The sequence below is a fragment of the Alosa sapidissima genome, chromosome 11 (genome assembly GCF_018492685.1).
Source record: "Alosa sapidissima isolate fAloSap1 chromosome 11, fAloSap1.pri, whole genome shotgun sequence".
NCBI classification, from domain to species: domain Eukaryota; kingdom Metazoa; phylum Chordata; class Actinopteri; order Clupeiformes; family Clupeidae; genus Alosa; species Alosa sapidissima.
Genome location: NC_055967.1, coordinates 4,978,200 through 4,985,167, shown reverse-complemented (window position 1 = coordinate 4,985,167; position 6,968 = coordinate 4,978,200).

The following is a 6,968-nucleotide window of genomic DNA, read 5'->3' as shown; positions in this document are numbered from 1 at the left end:
AAAGTGGTGATACGTGGGTCAACTTTCTTGGCAATCACATGATCAGTTCCATGAGGTCTGATTGGAGAAGCGTGAACATTTGGTAAAATTTGGTTCTTCAAAATTTCTCTAGATAATAATATGTTGCCCAACACCAGTGGTTAACTGCCTGAACCACATTGTTCATTAACATACCCTCTGACATGGCTTCTAAAGGTTGCTGTGAATCACCAGGTTTAGTCTGCAGTGTCAGAAGTGACATGCTGTTATGTAACTGCTGGTATGCCATGGGGCCAATGATGTTGCAATACAGGTCTGATAAACTGGGATGTGACACTGGCAGACAGGCTTAGTTATACTCTTCATTTCCTTAATCAAATATTTTGTACAAATGCAGGCTACCTAGGAAAGTACATTTGCACAAAACATTTGATTACTTTGCAGCTTGTCATTCACACAATATGTCTTTGCTATTGTGTGATCAATGTATCTCTAATTTGATATTTTGGTATTACTGGTTGGTATGGCACTAGTGACAGCTGTTAATGAATGTTGGGGTTTCATAATGCTCTCTTTTCTTTGTTTGGCATAGGACTCAAAGGATAAGATTATATACAGGTGTATCAACAGGTGTAACAATGCATCTAAATGTTAGATTTAGAAGTCAGATTTTTACTTAAGCTGAAGTACAGAAGTACTTGCTTTTAAAATACTATAAGTATTCAGAAGTACAAGTATTTTTTAATGTATGTATTTATGTAATGTAATGTTTATTTGGTCAATACTGTACTAGAACATAAATCATTTGGTCACTCATAGGACTTACATCAAACAAAAACAGTTGACCTATTTTCATAACCTTGCAACTGTTCAAATAGATGCAATCATATAATTTAAATCATTATTCATTCTCTGTTTACAAATCTAAAAACATTTTAACTGCCGAATACAAAACCAGATAACTACATTTTCAGTAGATTTATCGTTTAATGATGTACGCTAAAGATCTAGCTATGTTGTGAATGTCAGGTGATTGTCTATTTTCATTCCAATTTCACAATGATCATGGAGGATAACCTGGTTAACACCAGACCACTTTTCCAGTTTCAAGTTCCAAAACAGGTTTGTGTAGTTCTCCCAGGCTACATGGAGGATGTTCTGATGGAAAATCTATTGTCATCATCATTACCTCAGCCAATTCAGCCAAGTTCAAATTGGACTATTGGAAAAAAATTCAAGATGGTCAATCACATTATTGCATTCAAAGACTCAAATGTGGTTTAAAGTAACGGATACTTCATGCTCATATTTCAAATGGAGTCAAAAGTACAGTATGTGTCTTTTTTTAAATGTAGTGGAGTCACAAGTCACAAGTTTCAAAAAATATCAATACTCAAGTAAGATACTCAAAATTCACACTTAAGTACAATAATCAAGTAAATGTACTTAGTTATGGACCACCCCTGAACCATTGGAATATGAATGAAGAAAGACCTGCATAATTTATTTGTGGGACACTATCATATAAATAACAGGAATACCAGGCCAATTCACCCATACAATTGTCAGAGGATTGCTATGAGTAAAGAAGGAAAAATATCTGGCAGAGGAATTTTAAATTGATGCTCTTGAAACTGACTATTTAGTATCTTTGTTAGGTTTTGGGGTATACCGATGAAATGATAGTCTGGGTCTGGTGGTCTAATAACATTACAGTGACCTGTTGAAATCCAAATCATTTAGTCAGTTAATGTGTGAAAACAGCTGCATTCTACAAGCCGAACGAACACCCATGGGCAAGTTTTCATATAACGTGTGTCACTACATGTTCCATTTAACATAAAATATACCCCTTTGAAAGGGGGTCCTTTGACTTGATCTAAAATAGTAACATAGCACCCCCTGCTGTTCTTTACATGACCAGGAGGTTGTTTGACAGAGGTGAAAGCACTAACCTGTGAGGAAGCGAGTAACACACATCATACCACTGGTCTACATAAAAGCCATAAAAAAATGCAGCTCAGAAATTTGCCTATGCCACGTATTTATAGCCCTCATGTCACTTGAAGCCTATGCATATAATTCCAAGCCTTTGCCTGACACACAAGCAGATCCTTTAAACTAGAAAATGTAATTTCGAGGAAATTACCAGTGCATGAAAATATAAACATACTGTATATTAACATAAAATGCCAAACAAACTTGTATTTGGAAACAGTTGGCAGGAGTCATAGTTGATAACAACTGACAGTTGAAATGGCTGAACAGTTAAATAGTTGAGTAGTTTAAATAGTTAAATTATTTAATAGTGAATTATTGTAGTGAGGACATTTATTTTGAAACAGTTGTGGGCAGAGGAAATAGTAGTCTTAAGAGAGCCAGATTGTATGCTTAAAGCCTGAGACAGAGTATATAGTTTAAAAGTTGAATTTAGATAGTGTAATGGATGTTGATAGACAGAAAGTTGAATGGATGTTGATAGGCAGATTGTTTAATGGATGTTGATGTATAGTTTAATGGGTGGATGAGTGAATGGTTTGAAGAGGATGAATGGAAAGAAAGTTGGATGGAATGTGCCTTATATCCTTGTAGAATGGAGAGACACAGAGAGAGTTGGCCTAGTTAAGCAGAAAGCAGTTGATACAGGTGCTATCAGTTCAACTGGCCCAAATCAAGTTAATTAGTCCATTGTGATGTCACAGTGCTAATGCAAAGTCTATGGGAAAAATAAGCTTGTTTTTTATTAATATCTCAAAAAGTATAAAGTTTACAAAAGTGAAAAATACATTCCCCACGTGTCCTTTTCAAGACCTACGTTACAAAGTTTGAACAAAGTTTCTACATTAAACGGTTAAAGCTGAATTAGACACAGAAATTTGGTGGGAAGAAGAAGAAGAAGACTTCGGATAACAGAACAGTGCATTTTCATGCACTGTAATAATAACTAGAGAATGTAATTCCAGGGAATTACGAGTGCATGAAAATGAAGCAAGGACAGACATATCTTAATAAAAAGTTGATAGTTTAGACGTAGACAGTTTAAAAGTTGATTGTAGATAGTTTAACAGTTGTTAATAGACAGATAGTTTAATAGACAGATAGTTTAATGAATGTTGAAAGTTTAAAAGTTATATGTAGATAGTTTAAAAGTTGTTGACATACTGATAGTTTAATGCGTGTTGATAGACAAATAGTTTAAAGGCTCTATATAGGTAGATAATTGACGATAACTGACAGTTGGAATTAGCCTAGAAATCTAGACGCACCCTAGCGGCGGCAAATTAATTTGCTCAGCCTGTACGTCTAGTATCAAACCATAGGGATTTCTATTGGCTAACACCGTGGATGTTATTCAATAACAGCGCTCTATTTTGTTAGAGAGTCTTAAGGTGGGCTTAACAGGATAACGACAGTCCTGCGACTGTGAACAACAAGGAAGGTGGCTATGGCGAACGAAGAGCGGTTGTTTGAATCGGCGTTGGCGTCAACTTTGGAGGAGTTGGACTTGTGCTTTTCTTTGAAAGTTGAGCAACACAATGCACTTAAATCATTACTTTCGAAGAAGGATGTATTTGCTGTTTTGCCGACCGGATACGGATATGGTCGTAGCGCTGGCCTATTGCATGCCTAGGCAGTTTGAAAGACAATTCTCTGCCTGCCCCTTGGATTAAGCGAGGTGAATGGTTCGATTCCAGACTATACATTTCAATGATATAGGATGGCCCGCCAGGCTAAGTTGGAATGGCTCTAATGTTTGCTAGCAGTTATGCTAACAAAGCTAATTATTTTGACCAAGTTACTTAGTTACCTTAGCTCATGTTTTCTAGCAGTTTTGGAAAAAATACTCACAATGCTAGCATGCTAACTATGCTAACCATGTGACTTAGCTAATCATTTTTAGCAGTTATGCTAAAATGCTATGCTAACAATGCTAATCACGTTACTTAGCTAACTTAGCTAATCATTTGTAGCAGTTAAAATTGCTAAAATGCTAATAATGTTAACTATGCTAACCATGTGACTCAGCTAACTTAGCTAATCATTTTTAGCAGTTATGCTAAAATGCTAATTATGTTAAATGCTAACCATGCTAACAATGTTAATGATGCTAACTAGCTAACTAGCTAGTGAGGACTTTTATTTTGAAATAGTTGAAGGCAGAGGATACAGTTGATTGGAGTCATAGTTGACTGACAGTTACAACAGTTGAACAGTTGACAGTAGTTGAACAGTTAAAAAGTTGGATAGTTTAAAGGTACTTTTATTTTGAAACAGTTGTGGGCACAGGAAGCAGTTGAACAGGATCTGTAGTCTTAATACAGCCATATTGTATGCTTAAAGACTGAGACAGCCTGAGACAGTGGCTGCAGGTGGCCTGAACACCTGGCATAGGATTCTAATTACAGTGCATGTAAATGCACTGTACTGTTCTTCCTAGGCTTCTTCTTATTACAGTGCATGCAAATGCACTGTACTCTTCTTCCAAGGCTTTTTCTTCTGCTTCTTCTTCTTCTTCTTCTTCTTCTTCTAACGCATTTAATGCAGCTTCAACCGTTTAACGTAGAAACTTCATTCAAACTGCGTTGCGTAGGTCTTACTTAGGACATGGGTGCTATGTATTTTTCAGCTTTGTAACTTTTATACTTTTTAAACTATTAATTAAAAACTACTCAAAATTTCCCCATAGACTTAACATTATGATTATGACATCACAATACGGCCGTTAAGCAATTAGAATCCTATGGCAGGTGTTCAGGCCACCTGGATCAACTGCCAGTCTCAGGCTTTAAGCATACAAACTGGCCCTATTAAGACTACACATCCTGTTCAACTGCTTCCTCTGCCAAAAACTGTTTCAATATAAAAGTCCTCACTACAATATTTCACTGTTAAACAATTTAACCCTTTAAACTACTGAACTTTTTAACTGTTCAGCCACTGCAACTGTTACTTGTCATCAACTATGACTCCTAACTACTGTAGCTAGTTAGCATGGTTAGCATAGTTAGCATGTTAACATTGCTAGCATTGTTAACATTTTTAGCAAAACTGCTAAAAATGATTAGCTAAGTTAGCTAGGTAATATGGTTAGCATAGTTAGCATGTTAGCATAGGTAACATGCTAGTTAGCATAGTTAGCATAACTACTAAAAATTATTAGCTAGGTTAGCTAAGTCACATGGTTAGCATAGTTAACATGTTAGCATGCTAGTTAGCATAGTTAGCATAACTACTAAAATGATTAGCTAGGCTAGCTAAGTAACATGGTTAGCATAGTTAGCATAACTATTAAAAATGATTAGCTAGGTTAGCTAAATAACATGGTTAGCATGTTAGCATGCTAGTTAGCATAGTTAGCATAACTACTAAAAATGATTAGCTAGGTTAGCTAAGTAACATGGTTAGCATGTTAACATGCTAGTTAGCATAGTTAGCATAACTACTAAAAACGATTAGCTAAGTCACATGGTTAGCATAGTTAACATGTTAGCATGCTAGTTAGCATAGTTTGCATAACTACTAAAAATGATTAGCTAGGTTAGCTAAGTCACATGGTTAGCATAGTTAGCATGTTAGCATTGCTAGCATAGTTAGCATGTATAGCAAAACTGCTAGAAAATGTTAGTTAAGTTAGCTAAGTAGCATTGTTAACATAGTCAGCATGTTTAGCAAAACTGCTAGAAAACGTTAGCTAAGTTAGCTAAGAAGCATGGTTAGCATGTTAGCATAGCTAGCACTGCTATAAAACATTAGCTAAGTAGCATGGTTAGCATAGTTAAAAATCTTAGCATAACTGCTAGCAAACATTAGAGCCATTCCAACTTTCAGTTATCGTCAAATATCTACCTATACACAGCCATTAAACTTTGAATATCAACATTCATTCAACTTCCAGTCTGTCAACAACTTTTAAACTATTTACCTTCAACTTTTAAACGGTCTACTTTTAAACTATCATTAAACTATCTATTAAACTAGCTGTCTATCAACAACTTTTAAACTATCTACTGTCTATCAACAACTTCTAAACTATCTACATTCAGCTTTTAAACAGTCTACTTTTAAACTATCAACTTTTATTAAGCTATGCAACCACCATGTCTATCCTAGCATCACCGTAGTAACCATCTCTTATTATCTGTTTTAACTATACATGATATTTTACATCACAACTTTAGCATTTTCATGCACTGGTAATTCCTTGGAATTGCATTTCTAGTTCTTATTATTTTTCTTCTTCTAACGCAGCTAATGCAGCTTCAACCGTTTAACGTAGAAACTTCATTCAAACTATGTTACGTAGGTCTTACTTAGGACATGTGCGCTATGTATTTTTCAGATTTGTAACTTTTATACTTTTTAAACTATTAATTAAAAACTACTCAAAATGTCCCCATAGACTTTACATTGGGCTGTGACATCACAATAGAGCCGTTAAGCAATTAGAATCCTATGGCAGGTGTTCAGGCCACCTGGATCAACTGCCAGTCTCAGGCTTTAAGCATACAAACTGGCCCTATTAAGACTACACATCCTATTCAACTGCTTCCTCTGCCAAAAACTGTTTCAAAATAAAAGTCCTCACTACAATATTTCACTGTTACACAATTTAACTCTTTAAACTACTGATTTTTTTGAACTGTTCAGCCATTGTAACTGTTACTTGTCATCAACTATGACTCCTACCCACTGTAGCTAGTTAGCATGTTAGCATTGTTAGCATGCTAGTTAGCATAACTGCTAAAAATGATTAGCTAGGTTAGCTAAGTAACATGGTTAACATAGTTAGCATGTTAGCATCATTAGCATGCTAGTTAGCATAACTGCTAAAAATGATTAGCTAGGTTAGCTAAGTCACATGGTTAGCATGCTAGTTAGCATAGTTAGCATAACTGCTAAAAATGATTAGCTAGGTTAGCTAAGTCACATGGTTAGCATAGTTAACATTTTTAACATTGTTAGCATGCTAGTTAGCATAGTAACTTGGT